This window comes from Hipposideros armiger, unplaced genomic scaffold (genome assembly GCF_001890085.2).
Source record: "Hipposideros armiger isolate ML-2016 unplaced genomic scaffold, ASM189008v1 scaffold_100, whole genome shotgun sequence".
Classification (NCBI taxonomy): Eukaryota; Metazoa; Chordata; class Mammalia; order Chiroptera; family Hipposideridae; genus Hipposideros; species Hipposideros armiger.
The window spans coordinates 375,289-397,342 of record NW_017731450.1 but is presented as its reverse complement, the minus strand read 5'-3'; positions in this window follow the sequence as shown (position 1 = coordinate 397,342).

Here is a 22,054-nt window from a genome sequence, read left to right as displayed (position 1 = left end):
GAAATTCCTGCCCTCATCCACATCCCCTCTCCCACTTCCATCCTGTCCTCTATGCAAGAGTATTTCAAGATTCACGTCTACCCTTGATAAGCCAGAAGATGGAAGATCATCCATTGCACTCACAAGAAAATGGAACAATGTGTTATTCGGCCTACAAACCAAGTAAGACAACCTCAATGGTTTATGTCCCAAAGCTGAAGTTGTTCCATCTTAACACAGATTCCATGGTGAGGTCCACAAGGTCACGATTCTTCAGCATAGTATAAAATGAAAGTAAGACACACACACCCCTCCAGTAAGCAAACATTTGTTCAGTAACACACACGAAATGTGTGCTCAAGAGCACACATACAGTCTTCCAAAGAAAAGCAATAATATTCTCACACGGAAAAGTCTAAACCTAGATCTCAGAAAAAATCAAGTCCTCTAACTGTAGTTAACTCTTCTACTAGTATATCCAAATTTATTTTTGGTTAACAAAACACAGGACTGAAGTAAGATGGTACAAGGAGAGAGAGGTGGAAGAGACAGAGCCATAGATTTGGGGTGAGAAAATGCAAGTTAAAGCTGTGCAATTTAGTCAGTCTCTGACATCAGAGTCATCGTGAACACGAATGCTGGTGACCTCAGTGATCCAGGATAGAAAGGCAGAGAGAGCGAGTGAGCGAGCGAGAGAGAGAGAGAGAGAGAGAGAGAGAGAGAGAGAGAGATGCATATATGCATATATACAGACAGACAGATACATAGACAGATAATAAATAATACGTGACAGGTAGATATAGAGATAATATCAACATAAAATTTAAAATTATTGTAAAGAATCCCTGACTCCCCACAAAGTTTGTCTTCTGACTCTCAGGAGCAGATTCCAGTTTGAGGACTGTTGCTACAGGGGACCTCCTTAAGCATGGGAAACGAAGATCTCTCTGAGACCCACGGACGTGAAGCAACTGGACACTTGTAGCTCTGTGAGTAACCTAAACTGCACAGTGGCCTCTTCGTGCCAAAGCTAAAGCAGTCTAAGTTTAAAAGCTGGCCCTCACCCAGAATTTTAGAAACAGCCAAAGATATGCAGCATCTCAGATAGAACATCCGATTTTTTTCCCCTTGAGGCAAAGGAAACAGGCCTCGAAGGAAAACTGGCATCTGCTGCTCACCTGCTAAATGCCAGGCATTTTGTATGTACGTCATTTATGTTACCATATGCAATTTAATATAATTCTGTAATAGAGCAACCAAGAGTTAGCAACCAGCCACCAAGAGTGGTAACGTGAAATCATCTTACACTATTACAGAAAATACAAATGGAATTGAAAACTCTTGCGTGAAGAGGCAAGCCAGTTAACTCTCTTAGATCTATATTTCCAGGAAGATTTATTTTTGTGTAATTTTTTTTCTTTTATTAATGTCTGTTTCCCCCCCCCCCCACCATTAGACTGTAAACTCCATTAGGGAACTGGTCAACTCTAGATTTCGCACACCACTCGATCCCTAGTTCCTAGCACGTGGACTTTCATGTGGTAAAGAAAGACTCAATAATAAATCATTGCTAAATAAATGAATGAACAAATTGTTATCCTCCTCATATTGGTTATAACCATAGGACACACTCATTTTCTCAGTTTGAGGAAACAATCCTTAAACTCTTCGCTGTTGAAACAGAAGGCAGAATATTAAGTACAACACCTGGAGACTAAACTATGGAGTTATGAGCAGGACCCAGAAACAGTTTCCCCTGATAACAGCGTCATCTGACAAATTTTAAGCTGTGCCAAGCCTCCCTCCTGCCCTCCTGTAGGCTCAGGGCAGAGCAGCATGCTCACAGTCATCAGGGAACACTCGTAGCTAAAATCCCAGTAGGACAAAGCCTGACATGAGCCATGATGGAATCTTCGTCCTGGTTACATAACATCTCCCAGGAAATGCGGGCTCTCCAGGTTACCCTGAATGCCAAAGCTGGGGCTATGAGCATCATCAGGGCTGGTCTTTCTGCTCACCTGCTGGACTGGTACTTATCAACAAGTACTTCTCTCGTGCAGAAAAATGACGTGATTTTTAGAAGGAATGAAGGAAAATGACATGCAGTATTGAAAGACAAATGAGTATCATTTCTTCTTTCCTTTCTGCTAACCTGCAGAGATTGGCAAAAGTTTTGGGACTCCTTTCTCCACCCAGCCCCCGAGACAGAGGCTCTATCCTACAGGTGAAAAGTGGTGGCCCCAGTTGCCATTAACCCAGTTCACTGTAGGGTGAAGGTCTGACAGCAGGGAACTATTGTCTCCACCCACAGACCTGCTCATAAAGCTGGGGTGTCATTCCTAGAGAAACAGGCCACTGTTTCAGCCCCCATTCTGGAGTAGAGGCTCAGAGATTTTGCTCAGGAGGAGAGACAGGCCAGCAAAACAGGAAGACCAAAGCTTTCCCCAAAGAAATTGCCTTTTTTCACAACAAAGTGATGACATTTAAGCCTAAAGACTTTCTGAAAAACAATGTAGATTTTAATGGTAAACAGTTAAGAATTAGCCAGTAAACCAAGACAGCAAAGAGCTAAACTGTAGTCCAACTGGTTTACCAGAGAGAACTAGGCAAGAACCAAGAAGGGCTCTCCTGACATCAGAACAAGCCTCAAAAACAGGCCTGCAAAGAAACCAGGTTTCCTCAGATTCGACTGCAGAGTGATTCATGCCTCAGGACATAGTTGAAAACAATCATCAGTCAGCAATCAGTGAAGCCTAAGGGCTGGGTGTGATTCCGAAATGGCAGACAGGGACAGAGAAGGTCAGAGAGTGCCAGCTCACACCACGGCCATCTCTGGGAAGCTGTCCACGTGCCCAAGGCTGAGCCCGTGGTGAGGTGTCATCGGGGGCTTCACACTGTGTGGGCACAGACGGCACTTAGCCTCCCCAGGTTACTTGACAAATATACAAGCAAATGACCATGACAAGCCATAAGGTGATGGGGGGATCAGTGTCCAATATTGTCAAAATAGATCACCTGCAGTGTCCACTTTGTAATTAAAAATATGAGGCATGCAAAGAAACAAGAAAGTATGACCCGCACTGCCCCTTCAGAAGCCATGCTGTTTGTTGGGTGGATCGTTAGTTGACACCGATATTACTTTTAAGAGACCTAGGAACAGAAGGAATGCTTGTAAGCTTCAAATATTCATGTCATCTTGCAGTGTTCTGGACACCATGCTCTGACTCCATAGTTCTTGTTTAATCTAATTTATTTCTTTTTTATGAATGCAAAATGTGTGTGAGAAACAATGCATCATATTAGAGAGACGTGCCCATCGCTCTCCACCTTCTTCCTTAGAATATACACACTGAATATTTTTAAGCTTGTGCCCACATTTTGCATCCTGATTTTAACATGATTGGGTTTTTCTAAAGGCCGTTACTCAATGTCGTTACCCTAGCTTTGTGCTTCCATCTATTCCATCGACTCTACGCCCAACGCTTTCACTAACCGATCACGCACGCCGTATTGTTCAAACAGAAAACTGAGATTTATTGTTTGAATTAGGTTAGGAGGATTATAGAGTATTGGAAATGAAGATTACCCTATAAACTCTGAAACATAGATTCATCACAGGTATTAAAATAATAATAAATTTGTCTTTGGCTGGAGTTCTTCATTTGTCACATTCATCTTCGTAATTACTTGGTCATCTGTCGTGCCCATTTGCATTTGAGGGACCATGGCTTGGCGTGTTAAGTGGCCTCCTTAAGCCGTACATCTTTCTGTGACTGAGGCTGCTGTTACTGTGTCCATTTTCAACCCCTTGCTCTTCTCACGCTGCCAATCTCATATCAGCCTTTGCTTAGAACGTCATTTCTGGCTTCGTCATGATCACTCATCCCTTTCCGTGAGGACCCCGCTCCTGTCTCTGCAGCCTTTGCAGGACGGCAGTGCTGTCAGCCTCTGATAAGCTTCTGGGCCCTGTTCTCAGCCATCGCCTCAGACGCCAGATGGGTGTGACCCGGACCCTCGTTTCCACTCCTTGACCTGCCTCGTAATCTGCTGTCCCAACAGATTAGAAACCCCAGCTCCTGTACTGATACTGGCAGAGCTAACCCCCCTGGAGCTTAATGAATTACGATAATGGCAGCATGAAACAGAGCACCTCTGAACAAAAGCATTACATTTAAATATGTACCACACAATGCCAACATCCTGGGTATATCAAACACCTCTTAGACATAAGAAAATGTGTTTGGCAGAGTCACTGAACACAGTATGTATAAAATCTACCAGCCAGGATGAATGTTTACCATCAGTGTTACAGTGCAAAGGGTTATTACATCACATCAACAAAAAACTGAGGCCAGAAATGTGGAGGAATTCTAACAGAAATTTTTAAAGTAGAAAAGACCTAGGGCACCAACTTTAGTACTTTCTTATTAAACCTTAAGGAATTATGCTCCAAAGAGAAGCAAGGGACCATCAACTAATTAGTAACAAAGTGGGATTAGAAAAAAATGGGGTTTTATTTGTGCTCCCTAGAAGCCCTCCCCCCACCCTGGTCACTCTGTCATCCACGCAGCACCCAGTTTATCTGGGACATGCGGAGAACATGATGACCTGAAAACCCTCTGATGACCATTTATTCTCTATGGTATAAACAGACTCCTTCGCATAATTACTGAAGGCCGACCTGCCTCAGTCAAGGTGCTCTTCTCCGAGCTCACCGTCTAGGAGCCACGGCTGAGCTCTAAGTCCCTGAACACTGGCACTCGGGGCTTTCCTCTGTCTGACTAATCTTTCCCTTTCCATCCTGTTTTCACTTTCCCCAGCCCCAGTCTTCATTTGCTGTGCGCATGTCTGCTTCTCTTCTACACTGCTAACTGTTTGCAGCAAGAATCAACTTTAAAGAATGTCTTTAGTCCCTCCTGACATGAGCAGAGCTCCTGGAAAATAGTAGAGATCCAAATCGTCGAAAGTGTCAAGGGGGTTTCACCTTGAGGAAAGAGACTAGGATGGACGCCATTGGTGCCTTGTCAGCCTCACACGTTTTTCCATGACCTTCACCCCAATTTCCATTCCGAGCCGGTCTCAGATAGGAGGACACCACCTTTACCTGTTTCTGTGGTGACTGAGTAGGACAGAGTGTGGACAGAATTGAATAAAGCCTGACCCGAAAACAGCCAAGCAGCACCAAGACAGAGGAGCTAAGCAGCTCTGCCCCACCTGTGCCATCGGCTGCCTGGTACTCTGAGGAGAGGTCTGCAGGCTGGGTTGTTTACAGAGGGGGCAGTGGGTCCAGGGGATGCATTAGCTTGGAGAATAAACAGTATTTAGTTTGCTATTGCCAGTAAGGGAAAAAATTGAACAATTATATTGGGTTGTCAGGAAAGTCATGACATAATTTTTCTGTTTTTCGTTGCAAAAATGCATCATGACTTCTCTGACAACCCAATATTTTATAGCTTAGAATTTTTCATGCATTATTTTATTTAATCCTTATAACAAATGTGAAAACTGAGCTGTAGCACATTTAACACATTTCAAAAATCCTACATCCCATAACCAAGAGGAATAGTTTGTAAACTCTTTAGAGTGCTCCATTTCTACCATGACAGTGGGAAGAGGGCTTCAGGCCCACAACCCAGTGAAACTGGTGAAATAAACCAATACATCTCGGGCCAACTGAGTTTTGACAAGTGTGTTAAGACCATTTGATGGGAGAAGAATCGTCTTTTCAACAAATGGTGCTGGAACAGCTAGATAGTCACATGCAAAGAATGAGGTTGGAAACTTACCTTCTACCATACACAAAAATCACCTAAATTTAAGAGTTAAAATTACAAAATTACTAGAAGAAAATTTAGGGAACTTCATGACCTTGGATTTGGCATGGGTTTTTAGATATGACTCCAAAAGCATCTATAACAACAACAAAAGAAAAATCAATAAATTGGACTTCATCAAAATTTGTGCTTCTAAGGACACTCTCAACAAAGTGAAAAAGACAATCCAAAGAATGGGAGAAAATATTCATGATTCATACATCTGAAATAGACTTGTATCTAGAACATATATGAAGAAAACTATTATAACTCAATAATAAAAAGACAACCTAATTAAAACATGGACAAAGGATCTCCATAGATATATCTCCAAGGAAGATGCACAAATGGCCAATAAGCACATGAAAAGACATTCAACATCATTAGTCATCAGACAAATGTAAGTCAAATTCGAAATGAGAAACCAAGTCACATCCAAGAGTGGCTGGAATTTGAAAATCAGGTAATAATAAGAGATGAGGATGTGGAGACATCGAACCCTCATATACGGCTGGTGAGACTATAACATGGTGCAGCCACTACGGAAGACACGCTGGCAGCTTCTGCCTCAAACGGTTAAACATGAAGTTACTCTATAACTCAGAAACTCCACTCCTAATTAAACACCCAAGAGACATGAAAACAGATATCTATACAAAAACATGTACACAAAAGCTTATAGCAGCATTATTCATAATTGCCAAAACATAGAAGTGATTCAAATGTCCACCAACTGACAAATAGATAAAACAAAATGGGGTATATCCATGCAAAGGAATATTACTCAGCCCTAAAAAGGGGAAGTATTTACTGGTAGATGCAACAACATGAATGAACCTTGAAAACATTATATTAAGTGAAGAAAACCAGCCACGAAAGACCACCTACTATATGAGTCCATTTACATAAAATGTCTGGAAATAGGCACAACTATAGAAACTGAGATAGATTAATGGTTTCTCAGGGGCTGGAGGTAATAGGGGTAAGAAATAGGGAGGTTACAGCTGAAGCCTATGAGATGTCTTTTTGAGGTGATGAAAATGTTCTAAAATTGATGGTGGTGATGGTTGCTCATATCTGTGAATATGCTAAAAATATTGAATTGTATGCTTTAAATGGGGAAATTGTATGGTATGTAAATTACATCTCGATAAAACTGCCTTAAAAACATTGTTAGAAGGCAAAATCTTATTGTTGACTTACAGATTAGGAAGTTATAATGGCACTTTGCCCTTCGTACCTTAGTCGGCACAAAATAAGTTATTAGTAAATTAAATTTTGTGCTAACACACAGGACAAAAGAAATAACTGAACAATTGTTATGCAGGTTAACAATGTGAATCATGATTTTGATAGAATCTTGAAAGAACTTTTTGGGGAGACATGGGGCTGATACCATTTCATCCTGAGGGAAAAGAGCAAATGCTTGCTCTATATGTTCAGTAATCAAGAGATTATCTAAAAACTCATGTGCGAACAAACTCTAACATTTAAAAACAGGTGGTAAGTTAAAGAAATAGACCACTATAAATCCAGAAATATCTTAGGTGGGGAGTGTGGCAAAAATGTTCTTGTGGTCTAAGCGTACAATTTATTCTTAGTGAAAATCACTATGGGAGTGTTTTAATTAAGACATTTTTAAAATACAGACATGGGGTATTTTTGAGTCTGCAATTCTAGCATGGTCCATGGAAAAGAAGCTATAAGGTCCACTGTGGAGAAGGTAGTAACTACATTGTCATCAAAACGGCTCCTCCACCACTTAACATGGAGCAACTTTTGCCAGTGGGCTGATTGTTCGTTACTTGAAGGTGTTTCTGGAAACTCTCCTGTTGCGGTCATTAATGTTGCCCTCTTTCGCAACCCACCAATCTCTCACTCACAGAAATGTAAGAGCTAACGTTGCCACATCGTTTAAAAACATTAGGAAATGACTGCCAAATTTGAAAGGCCACAGGATTAGGAGATGGGTCTGAATTCTGGGATAAGCATGAGTAAATGTCTTGTCTTTGGGGCTTAATGGACTGATCTATAAAACGAGGCTAATGCTCGGTTAACTACATACAGGGTTGTTGGGATGAAAATACGATCAAATGTAAGTTATGTAAGAAAAGTAATGTAATATGTGATCGAATTCTGAAATTTTAGTTTTATTCCCATCTTTAAAAAAAAAAATAGTAGTGATTCCAAAGTATATTGAGGAAAGCAGGGGTTGGTTTTTCAAATCTTCAAACTGCAGATGAACTAAGTAAATTTTGTTGGCATGGAAAATGTTTTCTTTGAAGCCAGAAAACAATCTGTCATCATTGTTTCTTTTCTCTGTTCCTTATGGTATAGAAAGTCAGCGGGTGACATTTAAAAGTCACATTAAAATCTGTGTGCAGATTTCACGTGTTGCTGTACAGGGACCATGCAACGCTTGTTACCTCTTTAGGGCTACTGAAGAACAAAGGGAAAAATACAAAGTAATCAGTTCATTACATTTTGGTTGAAAATGACAGGAAGGAAGGAAAACACTGGCTCTATTAAATAGCTGCTGTAGCAAACAAATCCTAAATTTTCAGTTGCCAAGCCTGAGAAGCTCATCCCAAGCCCAGTGTGGAATGGTGGGGCAGGTCGCCTTCCACACAGACACGCAGGGCCCCAAGCACCTCCCGCTTCGTCACATCACACTCTGTAAGACCTCGGAGAGTTCAGCGGGCAGACAAAGAAAGAGTGAGAAGCATCGACAGGAGGCTGTGATGAACCGAGGAAGGAAGAGGGAGCCGGTTTCCCCACAGCTCCTTTGGCCAGACCTACCTGCAAAAGAAGCTAGCGATGCAGCCCAGCTTCCCACCCAGAGAAAAGGCAACGGGTTTTAATAGCCTTGTAACAGTTTCTGTGGTACTTGCTGCAGCGTAATCTCATCGTTGTTAAAAGTGAGGCACATGAACATTTTTCAAGAGTTTATTTGAGCAAACATCAATTAGCATCACGCAGCATCAAACCCAAGTGGTTAGGAGTGCGCCACTGAAAGGCGTTAGGGGGGAGGTTTTCACAGCAAAGACAAGGAAACAAAGCAAGGAGGCCGTCTGACTCTATAGCTCAAGCAATGGCCTTATTGGGAAAGCCACCTTGGCTGTGATTGGTTGTTCTAACTTTCACTTTCTCAGATTTGAGTGCATTGACTCTGGTTTAGGTTTGGGGGTGCCAAGGCGTTCGAGCCACCCCAGTCTATCGGCCTCCTTGTTTAATTACTTTAAGGAGATGTTGCTAAAAAGTCCTGGGCTAGCACGGGCCTTGCTGGCCACAGGAGCAGCTGGATTCGGGACAAAAACGTCTGTCTATATAGGTTATTTTAAAACCATGGTATTTCTTTTCCCTGCCTTTTTCACTATTTCCTGCTAAAGGTCACACTGCATTTACATTTAGATGTGGCTTCAGCTTCGCTTTAGCATAACATGATATTTGGTCCTCGTGTAGCCCATATTATTGGGCGCAAAGTGGTTCAACAGAAATGTCATGAATACATATTTGGGGGGGGGGCATTTGGCAGCATTAAGTAGAAAGTACCAGATTCCTTGCCAACCTGGAAATGTAATGTTTAGTTCAGTCTTCAAATCAGGAAGTAACTTTTCAAGCACCCGCAGAAAGGCATGTAATATGACCCTTCCTGTAGGCCAGAAGACACCCGGCCAAGGCAGAACAAAGCTACCTGTGGAGGCGGACAGCACTTGCATAGCCTGGCCTTCTGTGGGCTGGCCTTCTGTGAGCAGCATCATTAGATAGAATTTACAGGTTGTTGTACACACAGCCATACTTACCTAGTTTAACTGTTTAACTAAGCGTGCCTGGTGAGGTCAAGCTTCAGGAAGGCGTTATTGGTTTATTCTCTTGTCTAAAATTTTAAGGTGAAATCAGCTTCCTTTCATTGCTTTCTGCTTTTTATCACTTGTGTCGGGAGGAACAAAAAATTTCCATTGCGAAACAGAACTTTTGTGAAGTGGGAACAACCATTTGGGGGCTAACCCCCCCCCCCCCGCCTTAAGGCAAGCAAACTGATGCCCCCTCCCCACACTCTAGGATTCTGACCCAGGAGGAAGGTGCAACAGTTGCACATATTTACCAATATTCTCTTTATACAAAATGCCAAAATAAAGTTTAAATATTGCACAGGGGGCAAAGAACTTTCTAAGATGAAGAGGCTTAAGATCCTAACCCTTTTCGCTAACCTTAGGGATTATTAGAATACTTCAGATGGCCTAAAGTAGCTTCATATAAATTCAGCACTCAGTGAGAAAAACAAGGGGTGCATGCACCCTAAGGTGAGCCTCCACGAGCACCTTAGAGTCACCACCTAGGGGTACTGGACACAGCACAGAAATGGCGGCACAGCCCAGTGGCCCTCAGGCTGGGGACAAGCTGGAGAGAACGGATGTCTGGGGGTAACACCAAAGCAGCCCAGTGGGGACCCAGACTGACTTTGGTGAGAGGGACCTTTTCTCCCAGAGAAAATCCCCAGACAGCATTGGGCATCGCATTTCATCTCCCATCCTACCACGGGCACAGAATCTTCCGCTTCCTGCCCACCTGATTCCAACGTGGCTGTGACCTGAGTTTCTGAGGTTCCTCCTTCCAGGACGGGCTGAGAGCTCAGCCACCTGAGGGAAGGCGTTAAACCCCCCAGCATCTGCACCTGTCGTTTTGGGTTTTTATTTTTCTCTTCGAGGTGTTCATACCTATGCCTGAATTTCCAGATTGAATTAGAGCTTGTCCTTTTCACAAGAAGAAGGGAACTCAGGGAAAAAAAGAAAAGGAGGCTGTCTGCAGAGGGCAGACTAAGTGGTTTAATCTGGAGGCTAAGAGAGCAGTTGCCCAATTTTATACACCAAGCCAATGAGCTGGAATGTGGCAGCTTCTTGAAGCTTGTAATTCTGTGAGGTGAGTTCAGCCTTTCTTCAATTTTTCTGTTGTGTTTCATATTTCATATTTAAGGACCCCACCATTCCCACAGTGAGAGACAGATACCTGGACTGTGTGGACCCCACAACATTAGTTTAATTCAGATACTGAATTAAGGAGTTTTGTCCAAAACCATCTGAGCTGCCTCCCTTACAGGATATGAACCCACAGATGTATTTCTTCCTTAGGATTCTTCCTGCTCACTCACATTAGAAACACTTCAAAAAAACAATCCCAAGCTTTAAATGGAATGTTAACAAAACAAAACACAGTATAGAGGAAGAAAACTGATGTCATCAAAACGCTGCTGACTAAACGGAGGACTAAGTGGAAGTGATTTTCTGAAGTCTGCACTTTAAACATAAACAGGTCATCAACAATTCCTCTGAGATTCTTTCAATGTATGAACACATTATCTTGAAGCTTAAAGTGTATTCTTTGAAAAATTCATCCCAATAATAGAACATTGTGCCTCAAAAGAACACTTTGAGGTGCTTTTTCCTTGGGCATGAAATTTTATTCTTAAGGGGCTGCAAAGGCAGTGAAGGGGAGACTGCATAAAGCCCCCCCAAAACATTGTTGATTCAATTATTACTTTTCTAAAAGAGGTCACATTCATATTTGAGGTCACTTTAAGATGGAGAATAACAAATTCTAAACTAAATAAACCTTGAGGTTTCAAAAAGTAGCGCCGTCATGTTTTTCCTTATTTCTTGTTGTCTGGGGTTTTGCACATCTCCCCCAACATGAGCTGAGGACAATTTGAGGGACCCAGCGGTATCCTGCCTGTAGCAGGGAGAACGGAAGGCAGCCCCTTCCCATTTACTGCACACCCTGAACCAGCAGGGTCCCTGGGCAGAGTTTGAAGCCTGCAGAGAGCATCGCCCATGTCACAGGGACAGTGAGGGTAGAGCAGTGACACCAGCTTCAATTCCTGATGCCAGGTTGCTCAGAAATGTGTGGGTCGGGTGTAAAATACATAAAAATAAGAGATGACGAAACAGCCAAAATGTGGGCAATGGCGGTTAGAAACAGGAGCACAGAGAAACTCACTGGAGTGGGGTGGGGTTTGGGTGGGGGTGGGCGTCAGGAAGTGATTGAGGATAGCAAGAGTCAGGCTTTAAAACATTGCCCTGAACATTGTCAGAAACATTAATTCTACTGTGCAGGCAGGTGGGAGATGGTGAGCGACGTACCAAGGAGGACTTGTGTGTGGACATGCAAGGGCTTAACGGAACTCGGAAGGTGCCAGGAGACCCAGGGAAAGAAAAGTAAGAATGCTCCCTGAGCCCTGAGTTCTCAAACTCCAGCAACCGGTTTCTTTCTCACAATGGAGCCAACCATGAAGAGCCTGAGATGTTAAAGGAATTATATGTCTTGCTGAACTAGGTTTCACATTTGTTAAGCAATAGGACTGAGTGTAAAGGGAGAGGGGAGAGAGGGAGAGGGAGAGGGGGAAGGAAGGAAGGAAGGAAGGAAGGAAGGAAGGAAGGAAGGAAGGAAGGAANAGGAAGGAAGGAAGGAAGGAAGGAAGGAAGGAAGGAAGGAAGGAAGGAAGGAAAGGAGGGAGGAAGGGAGGGAGGGAGGGAGGGAGTTTGAGAGTTTATTAAGAATATTAAAATAGTAGTAAGAAGATTGGGGGTTTTCCAGGTAAGAAATAAACACGCCAGTTGATTTCATTTTTCTGAACACCCTCCACCACCACCAACTGATAGTTACATGAAGTCGCTGTTTATAAACTACACCCATTGGGTGGGTTGACTGATTCATTTGCTGAGGGGCCAGATCCTCCCTGGGCAAGACGTGGCCCTGCTTGACCCGGCCGCTTGTGGTCAGAGCAGTGTCTTTCCAGGGGCAGAGCTGTTCCGACACGCAGACGGAGGGCAGCTAGGTGGGGTGGCTTTTCCCGCCACTCCAGCTCTCACTTCCCCATTGCAGGCTGTAAATCACAAGTGCTGGCATTTCTTTTACTGTGGGATTATGATGCTGCCACAGACATGTTCATAGTTTATGCATTTTAATTGCATTCCCCTTATAATTTATGACAAAATGGTATATCCACATGCTCCAGCATCCGTGCTGCAGGTTATTGTATTTTGACTGAAAGTGGAAGAGATGACAATTTTGTTTCATTCACTACCTTTTGCAAACGCTTATAAACTTCCAGACTGAAGACATGAAAATCACCTGCGGGGTTCATTTTAAAAGTTTCTCCTCTCTTCCTGCTGTTCACGTCTATTGGGGATGGTCCCCATGAGATTTTTAAGTCTCCTGGGTGATTTTTATGATCAACAAAGTGTGGGAAATACTGAATTAGAGTGCTCTAACCATAGCATGCCTGCTTAAATGCATTAACCATAATTACTGAAAGGGCAATTAATGCTTTTATCATCATTAAACAAAAGGATGAAACCAGATAAAAGTTATCCTGAAGTGTCTCTGTCCTAGGGCAAAATGGAGTGTGTAAGGCATGACCCACCCTCACTGAATGTAAACCAGGGAATCAAAGCCCTGGAGTTCAGCTTAGACCCTTGCTTCTCCTGGAATGGACCAGCTCGGGTGTCAACCAGGGGCTCCTAGAAATGCAGACCTTCAGGTCAGAATCTGCATGGGAACAAGTTACCCAGTGACCCTTTCAGGTAGGACATTTGAAGAAGCCTTGAGGTGATGGTTCTCCACCTTGGCTGCCTACTAGAAGCAACTGAAACCATCTTTAAAATGGCAGTTCCAGGTCCCCACCCCAGAGTGATATGTCAGGCTCTATGGGTAGAGCCTGGGTGTCAGCGTTTTGAAACAATCACTAGTTCTGTTTTGTAATATTATTATTTATATGAAAGAACAGAAGGCTTTTCTCCCACTTCCCATTGGCAAGCCAGTGAGTCCCTCCCGCCACAGATTTGCAGAGTTCCACGTGTGGGACCCACACTTGGGCCAAGCATAGCCGTAGCCCCACACGCAGGCAGGGGACAGAGTTGCGGCTCTGACAGCGGGAGTGCACACAGTCAGCTCCTTCATGCCGCTGGTGCTGTGAGGTCAGGGGAAGCTCGCCAGTAATGGAAGTATGACAAAGTGCCTCTGATGAGCCCAGAGCTCCTTCTGTGATCAGTGCCTCTCACTGTTAACCAGCTCGGAGTCTGCCTCCTCTCACCCGGCGATGAAATGATTTTTTATAGTGTTTTTACAAATGGAAGAATAAGGCTAATCCATATTATCATGTCGCTAACCTTGGGTCATCAATGATTTTTTTTTTTTAGAGCGACAGGAAAGAAGCAAACATTTCATTTAAAACTAATATTCCAGTAAACATATACTTTAAAATAAAAGTTAAACATAATAGGATTTTATTGTCTTGAATCTTATAAAATTCAAGGTCAGATGATGAGTTCGACCCCAGAAACCACAGTGTTCAAAGTGTCAACTCAAATACGGGGCGGGGCCGGCAGGGTATGGTTTAGGGGACGTGGAGCATTAGCTGCCACAGAATCACTATAAGACGTTAATCTTGATAGTTTTCTCCTACTAAATTCTTATTAAAAGACAACAGATTTAGAGAAGAGGGCTTCCTTTTGTTTTAAAGGTTTTTCATAGTATTATCTGCTGGCTGACCCTTTTCACATTTGCTAATAAAGAACCCAAGGGATTCTCAAAATTGTCATTCATTTTAAGATAGCATCACCTTATACCTACTTATGCTCATCCAATTAACTACAATTTACAGAGCATATTTACATATATTACCATATTTAATCCTCATAATATCCTCTGGGTCGTTCTTTCCTTTTAATTTACAGGTAAGGACATTGAAATAACTTTAAATTTTCACATGCATGTATTGATTTGGAGGTCACTCTTCTTTGAATTACTGCTGTCAGGTCATTGATGCTTCGAAGTTCCCTCTAAGTTCCAAAACGGACCTGGGAGCACCTAAGAAGCAAATGGTGGGCTCGCAGGTTGGGCCAAGGAGCTCCGCAGAGCAGAATATAGCTGGTGGGGGAGGAGAGTGCATGCTATTATCACCACCCCAGTTTATTGATGGGGAGACACAGGTGTAAGGAGCTTAGGTGAGGCACCCAGGTCATACTAGTGAGTGGGAGGGCCGGGGTTCACAGTGAGGGGGTCTGAGCCCAAACCCACACTCTCCATCCACAAGTTGTTCAATGGTGGTTGCTCTCTCTCGTCTCCAACCCCTTCCTGACATTCCTCTGCTGTTTCATCAAGATTGGATGGAAGATTCTGCACTTCTGGAACAGCTGTGCTGTGCGCATGGCAATCCGAGGAGGAGAGAGCAAGACAGGAAAGGGCCCGGCTGACCTAACATCAGGTGACCCTGCCCACAGAGCCCCAGCTCTGAAAACAGGCTGACCCGGGGGGCCATCAGTCCAGAGTGGCCAGGAGCCTCCAGCCCAACAGTGCTGCCAGCGGCTCAGAGCTTCCGTTTACCCTGCTTCCCGTGGAGGCCGAGTGAGGGCCAGAAAAGCAGCCGTTCATCACCAGGGCGGGAGCTGAGACAGGCCCCGAGCAAGCTTTCAACAGGGCCTTAGAGAAGCTGCGTCACGTCGTGGCGCGTCACGGCTGTGACAGCCAGAGCAGTGCGGGCCCTCCAGCCCCAACGAGCTGACGTTCCGCATGTGCCGCCTTCCTCTCTTCCCCATATCTTTACAGCGAACCCCTATTATCTAAGGAATTCGGAGCTTGTCCATTTCTTGCAGTATTCTGGTCACAACCTTGGTCCCCTTCCATCACAGTCCTCATGATCCCCAGGGTGCCACATTCACTGTTTCCTGCAGTAAGGACCAGCTCACCACCCACGGAAGACCACTCACCTTTAGAGCTGCTCACGTGCCTTTTCATCCCGACCTGGGTACTGGACCCTCCTCAGGGACCAGGCACCTCCCCTAGGTGGCGCCTGCAGCACAGCTGGTACTGAAGGTGGGACTTGAAGTTCTCTGCGGCCCTGGCTGACTTACCCCCAAATACGTGGAGCGCATGGGGTCCTGCATTGGCTTAGTAGGAAGCTGCCTACCCACTGAAACTTGGGGAGGTAGAAGACTGTGAAAATCACCCCACACGTCTTCTTCAATGTCTAGAACGTCCTTGGCAATCAATCGTTCTGGGCTAAGGACTTTGTGCAGTGGAAAGAGCCGGGGACCATGATCAGGAGAACCTGTCCTAGAACCTCGGTTCCCCATAGCCTTTGGCTTGGGGATAGTAGTTAGTGTTGCGGGAGCTCAGATTTTTCACGTGTAACTTGGGAGAACCACTTATGGCGCAGAGGCGATCACCGCACTAGCGCTGCTGGCATTTCTTAGTTATGGCGGACACAGAGGCAGCATTTCCGAGCCTTCGGCCAGGCCAGTGCCGGTTCCCTGAGCTCAGGCTGTAAGACACGAATGTAATTCTCACAGGTAGGTATGTAGGTTACAGCACTGTGGGAACAGTATATTAAAACTAGCTATTTTTTGCACTTCACTGTCTGCATTTGAGGGCTGACAACATAATTTATGTCCGTGGGAGGGCTGCTCTTTCGTCTGGAAAATACTTCAACGGCCTTTGGTTACGTAAAGATCTGAAGTAACTGAGCCAATGAAGAAGGAAACAGAAGGAAGAGGGAGAGAGATGAGTGTGAGCAGTGATTCTACAGGGTACTCTCTCCTGAGAAACAGAAGTGGGAGACGCATCTCTGGGGAGACTTTATTTTGCTCCTCAATGATTCTGCTTTCTTCCTCTGGAGGTCCTAAGAGAAGGTGTGTGAGGAACCCGGAGCTACGGACACAGCACAGCCGGAGCCTGCTCTCAGGAGGAGGGAAGCCAAGCCCTGCCCAGAGGCCAAGGGGGTGGTCAGCCAGGGGGACCCCCGAGCGAAGGGCAGGGTCACCAGATTTCAGTTGCGGATCGTTTGATGCTCGATGCCAGCTATTTAGGACAGCTTTGGTAAACGCTGCGGCTCCTCAGCTTTGCTGTGCGCGGTGAGATGATGGGTCTGGGGCCATGCTTGAGATGGGGCAGTGACAAAGGGCATCTTCCCTCCCTGCCAGGCATCCCAGGGGCCCCTGGAGACGATGACAGAGCTGTGTTCCAGCATGCTGGGCGGTGACTAGGGGTACGCAAGCAGAAGTGAAGCACAGAGTTTAAGTACAGAATGGACTTGACAAGATGGATCTGTCGAAGGTGAAACCCACGGATTCTCAAAACCTTGGCAGTTTTCAGAAGACCTAGGGAAGGGAGGCCAGTCAAAGCAGGGGACTTCTGCAGACATACACAGGCCAAATGTGTCACTGAAGCCAAATATAATACTTTTGAGAGATCCTGGAAATCCAGCAGCCTGGAGAGGATCGCATAGGCACACAGGTGGAAGTCCCACTCTGTAGATGAGGCAAGGCCTTCTGGGGAAAAACAAAAGTTGGCTTTGAGCCTGTGTGGCTTTGGGAAAGTGGCGTACAGTCCAGGACTCCATTTCCTCAACTGTAAGCTCTCACAGGGCTGCTGTGAGAGACAGAGAACGTCTGCAAAGTTCTCTGATAGATTTAGGAAACGGTGGCTGCTGCTGGCTACATGCACAGACATGGCCCATGCCACCTGCGGCTGACAGCAGTTCTAGGAGGCAAAACTTAAGAGTATTTTGAGACATGCCTCTGCTTGAAGCACAGGCTCCTAAAGGGCAGTGACTGCCACACCTGTATTGTGTGAGGGCCTTCAACACCACAAGTGTTTACTATTGAACACCAGAGCTCTATCCATACTACCTAGCAATTCATTTCTGGGTTATTTGAGGTGATGGTTCCAACTTAAAAATCTCATTAGATTTGAATCTCGATTACTACAAGATAATGCATAAGAAATGAGGTTGTCATGGCAATTGAGATGGGAGGCTCACACCCCATCAGAAACCCTGGCTCTGAGGCTCAGGAGACAGGCCATTTTCCATGCTTTGTTTTTCTTACTGGAGTTTCTCTCTTTCCAGCACCCAAAGCCTTCGCTGCAGGAGTCTCCGTGGGGCAGAGTTGATCTTTCTAGATCAGTCAAATAGTGCTCTGGTGTGGTAACTAGAAATCTAATATATTTGTTTTATGTTGGGAAATTTCACATTGGAAAAATCTATGCATCTAACAGCTTTCATTAGTGACTAATTTTTAATCTAATAAAAAGTTTGAGATAAACATGGGGATAATTTTCAAGTATATTTCTCTCAATAAATGTGGGATATCAGCTCTACACTGTTCTAAGGAAAATCTTTCATTGTCTAGTTCAAGGCTGCATTTTCCACATTCAACACACAAAACACACCTCTCACCCGGGAGAACACTCCCATTAAACTCTGCTCAGACACGTTTTTCAGGACCCTCTTTGTGACATGCTGACTTCGGTTACTGTAAGGCACACCTGGGTCCCACGCTATTTGAATTGTGACTTCTACACCAACAGGGAGCTCACGTTATTGTGAGACCTTTCTAAGAGGTCAGAGGCTCTAAATCCTTTACGCCGTTGGCCCAGAATGTGATAGCAAAAGAATTTGAGCTTTTCTGTTCTACTCTGGCTATTTCCAGTACCCTTTTTGACAGTTTTGCTGCTTTTCCTTCATTTATTATTTTCCAAGAGCATGAGATTTTCAATGCCGGGAGCAGAGCTCCCGTCATTGAGGAGGTTGGCAGACCTCAGAGTTCACCCACTGATACGTGGCAGAGGAGCCACATGTGCCAGTTGGTCCTGACATTTTCTCGATCTTTCTGCGTTCACTTACCACTTTATCTAAGAAAAATCCTTCTTCATGAGAAACATATTATTAATATTTCCAAGGGTATAAAATGACCTTCAACCTCCCCAACCTGTTCTCATGCGTACTGTCTGGAAATTCACTGGTAATGAAAACCATTATTAGGCTCTGTCAGCCTTTTTATAAAAATCAAACCCAGCTGAGACAGAATAACGTTAAAAATGTTATTCTATGATTATACACACACTTGACAAAGTCTACTAGAAAATAACAATTAACTCAATAGTCAAAACAACAGTACTTGAAGACATTGCTATCATGTCCATTCTACAAATGAAGAGTAGATTTCAGGGACATCGAGAGGATTTCCAAATTCAGAGTCCATAAATGGCAGACCCAGGACTGACTATTCTTGGGTTGTATTAATGTTTTCATTGACCTTGACTGAGGAGCTAATACATGCCAGATAGGCCAGTATAATTGCTAAGAGACAGCATCCACTGCCCTGCTCTTTACGATCATAATGTCACAGGCACATCAGCCAATAAATCACCACACTATGTGATACGCGCTGCAAAGAAGAGCATCCATTTTTCCCAGGCGGCTTGGGGAAGCTCCCAGGACGGCATCCTAGCTGATCTGGGGTGGGAATGATGAGATGGCCTCGTGGACCAGTGGGCACAGTCCTCGTGGACCTGCCTCTGCACAGGAGCCGGAAGCAACCCCGGGGCTTGAGGATGGCAGCGTGCTGGGACCATGGAAACATCAAGTGCCAAGGCCAAGCGGCAGGAGCCAAAGCTGGGAAAGTAGACGGTGGAGGGTATGTCAGGGCTTTTGGTGTCTGTATCCTCTTTCTCTGTGGTTTCATTCTTCTCCACACTTTCCAAATTTCCGCTCACACTTGGTAAATGTAAGGTGATTGTGTCTCTTTTTTTTTTTTTAAACCTCATCATCTCTTCTGGGCCCCAACAGACTGTACACATCTACTCATCATGAAATGAATCTCATATTTTCAACAAATATATAAAACCTAGTTTCTTCAAAGGGGTGGTGGTTCCTCTCAAGTCACCCCCAAAACATTGGGGGAGCAGCACTTTGAGAGTGTCACATAAATTTGGGACATAGGGATCAGGAAAGTCTTTCTTTGGCAAACCTCCAAACTTGAAGAATGAGTTTAGTGTAATTTTTAGAGATGGCCAAAGCCCATTCAGGACAAAGAAGGACAAATGAAGGAAGTGGCTGAGCTCAAGATGACCATTTGTGGTCTAGTTGACATGACATTGGCCCACTAAAATATTAAGATTGGTGAGAGAGTGAGAGCGAGAGCAAGAGCGAGAGCGAGAGCGAGAGCGAGAGAGAGAGAGAGAGAGAGAGAGAGAGAATATGAATTACCCCAAATTTTCCAATTTTCTACCTGGACACACTTCACAAGAGCATATATATCTTTTCTCTTGTTTATTGCAGGAGCAAGAAATCCACCTGGTTTCTTTAGTCAAAATTCTTTTCTCTCTCCCTACACTCATGTTAGAGTGATTTTCCTAAAATATAGGAATGGCTTCCTCTCTTGAAAACTCTCGAGTTGTTCTATCCGGCCCCCGAATAAAGTACAACATACTCAACATGGCCTCCAGGTCCCCATGGTCAGGCCCCCCGCTTGCCAGGCTTATACCCCTCAATATCTTTGTACCCACCTCCCACTCTGTATAAAGCCAGAATTCTACTGCCCTGCACTAAACATAACATATGATTTCAGACCTTTGCCTGTGCAGACTCTGCTTAGAAAAACATGATTTTCCAGTTTCCAGAACATCTTTAATATCCTAGATCACAGGCCCCTCCTCAATACCTTCCCTGACTTTCTCCTTTCCGAAGCACTAGCCCTTTCTTCAACGCCGCCACATTCTGGGGATCTTCTCTCTATTGGTATTTCCCCATGTAGCCTTGCACTGCACTTAAATGGCTTTATGTCTGATTTTTCCCTATAACGTTAGAAGTTCCTTGTGTTCAAGTAGCATAACATGTCTTATCTCAAGTTCTAGTTCGCACAGTGCATATCAAGAGTGAAAGTTGACTGAATTAAAATAAACTCGCAATGTTGAACTGTCTGAGCTCAGATTCAGACCTGGGTATGTATTTGGTACCCACTACAATTGTTGTTGTTATTGTTGAAGAAACAACTGCAGTATTAAAATTAATATATATAAAGTAATCCAAGTGGGAAAATGCTAAGCACTCCACCATTGAAAGGAAATAACTGGAGTTGATTGAATTTAGTTTCTTATTTTTTGGTGCATAATTATCTTTTTGATGCATTGGTTATTTCCTATGTATTTTTTTCTCATATTAGTTTAATAAAAGCATTCTGGTCACATTAAATGTTTTGTTATGTTAATATTTTTCATTAAATAATTTTATGCCATTTTACCTCATCCCAAAAGCATAGGAGGTGATTGGACTGAACCATAGAAATGGAAATTTCTACAAACCTGAGATTTTCCCTCATTTTTCAAATGAGAGACCTAAATTTTCAATGCTTTAATTTTTTTTCTTTAATTTTTGTATATGTCTTTCTTTCCCATGTACACTGACTGCTACTGTCACTATTCTCTGTTGTACTATTTTTTAGAGCAGTATTAGGTTTACCACAGAATTGAGAGGAAGGTACAGACATTTCCCATACACTGTTACCCCTACACATGCGTGAGCTCCCCCATTATCAGCGTTACTCACAAGACTGGTATATATTTTTTCGCAAAGGATGGACCTCCATTGTCATGTCATAATCACCCAAAGTCCATGGTTTACATTAGGGCTCACTCTTGGATGTTATACATTCTACAGGTCTTGACAAACGTACAATGATGGCATGCATCCATCATTATAGTATCATAAAGGGTATTTTCACTGTCCTACAAATCCTCTGTGCTCTGTCTAGTCATCTCTCCAACACCCCTCAACAACCACTGATCCTTTTACTGTCTCCATAGATTTGCCTTTTCCAGAAGGTCATAGAGTTGGAATCATACAGTATGTGGCCTTTTCAGATTGGATTCTTTCACCTAGCATATGCACTTATATATGTATATGCATTTAAGATTCCTCCATGTCTTTTCATGGCTTGAGAGCTCTTTTTTTTTTTTTTAGTGCGGAATACTATTTCATGGTCTGGATCAGGGGTTGGCAAACTGTGGCTCGCAAGCCACATGCAGCTCTTTGGGTACATTCCTGTCTCAAAAGTTTGCTGATCCCTGGAAGAGCCAATCCTGTCTCTCACAACAATTTAAAAATTATTCAAGAGTCATAAATATATTTTTGCATAATCACCATTATGTGAATAATATCTTTTAAAAACTTTATGTGTGAAACTATGATAGTTTTATTTTCTTTTTTTTAACTTTTTTTAAAATTATTTTTTATTATGAAATACACATATTTTAGAATTAGTTTCAGCTGTACAACACAGTACCATAGTTATACTTTTTACCCCTCAAAGTGACAACCCCCCTCCCCCAATCTGCCACCCCATTTCCCCCCAATATCATACATATCTATTACAATTCCCTTGACTCCACTCCCACACTATACTCCACGTCCCATGACACTATATATA